The sequence below is a fragment of the Erythranthe guttata genome, chromosome 3, assembly GCF_056151865.1.
Source record: "Erythranthe guttata isolate IM_541 chromosome 3, IM_541, whole genome shotgun sequence".
NCBI lineage: Eukaryota > Viridiplantae > Streptophyta > Magnoliopsida > Lamiales > Phrymaceae > Erythranthe > Erythranthe guttata.
Window position 1 is genome coordinate 5285742 of NC_142535.1, and position 1837 is coordinate 5287578.

Genomic DNA, 1837 nt, shown 5'->3' on the forward strand with positions numbered 1-1837 from the left:
GACGGAGGTCACGAATCGCACCATACTCCAACACCTTAAAACGAGGCTTGGAAGTGCCAAAGGGAAGTGGGTGGAAGAATTGCCTAGCGCCCTATGGGCTTATTGAACAACCCCACGAACGGCAACCGGAGAATCGCCTTTTAATCTAGCTTTCGGCACGGAGCCTATCGCACCCGTTGAAATCGGCGAACCATCCTGGCGAATTACCAACTATGATCCCGCAGCTAACGAAGAAGCTATGCGGGGGAGCCTCGACCTCGTAGATGAGCTACGAGAGATTGCATACATCCGACAACAGATGTACAAAACACGAATGACCAAGGCCTATAACTCAAAGGTCCGCCCTCGATCCTTCCAAGTTGGAGATTTAGTCCTCCAAAAAGCTGGAGCCTCGCGCCCCATCGGTAAGCTCGACCCAAAGTGGGAAGGACCATATAAAATCACACAAGTGGTCAACAATGGAGCATATCGTCTCGAGAACCTTGACGGACACACTATACCCAGAACCTGGAATATAGGGAATCTCAAAAGGTTCTACGCCTGAGGTATACATCCACCTTACTTCAAATTTGACTAAGTTAACATCTACATCTTCCTCATACAAAAGTCGCTTAGAAACAACTACCCTTGCAGGCTTCACAACCTTCCACGTCTCTCGTCTTGCAAAAATGTCCCTAAACACTCAAGAAGTTCACGCTCCATGACGAGGTGTGTAAACATCCCACCCAAACTGGGGGGCTATTAATATTACCTACATCAGTATTCCATAACCACATCTCATCATCTTCTTACAGATTGAGAACCAATTACGAGAGGATGCCTACCACCCATCACTTGCCCAAAAAGAGAAGATACTCTGTACTATCTCACCAAGGGTAACATCACTTCTACTAAGTGATATCACACACACCTTCTTCGATTACCATACTAACATAATAATACCATCCCGTTCGACAGGCATGATTAACGGAACTCACGAGTTGATTTCATATCTCGGAATGCGAGGAAGAGAAACGGTCCCCATATTGGGTACGTAACTTGGTAATACACATCACCCCTACTTATGAGTACAAGTACTTAAAATTTTCGACTATACGTTTCAGGTATAGAGGAACCCAGGTCAATCGACATACCACCAATACATCAAGCACATACGAGTACAAGAAAGACGTGGGAGGAGAATAAATTATTAGAGTCACATAGAATAGTTTTCATTATGTCAACTCATTTGTTTTTTACAAGTTTAGTTCCCTTCGCCTCACGTAGGCTTATGACATTCGCAATTTAATTCCCTTCGCCTCACATAGGCTTGTAACAATTCTCCTTTGCTATCATGGAATAAATCAAATTTTTTGTTACTCTTTGTGCCATCACATATATACTAAGTACCCATTACAATGAGTACAATTCAGTACAACCCTACAAACACTTAGCGAAATTTAGATAATCCATATAGCCTGGCCAGCTGGATTGTCTAAATCTCATTATTTGTTTCACGAGGTGATGCTTTTAAAACGTGGCCACGGACAAACTATAATTAAGACCCAAGCGGTCCGAACAAAGGGCACGACCCTTAAAAAAAACCTTGGGAGACTGATCCCCTCCTCAAGTACATCGCGTACAATGCTAAATGTAAATACACATAAGCAACGCATAAAACTCTTGACAATGTCAAAATAAATAAAACGAGATATCAAACTTCAAAGGTCAAACAAGGAAGAAAATTTAAACGAAATAGTAGTGAACATACCCATCTACATCAGCGATGAAAATAAACTAAGAGTTCTATAAAATATAATAAATAAAAAAGAGTTTAACTATCCTAGCAAACTAGCAC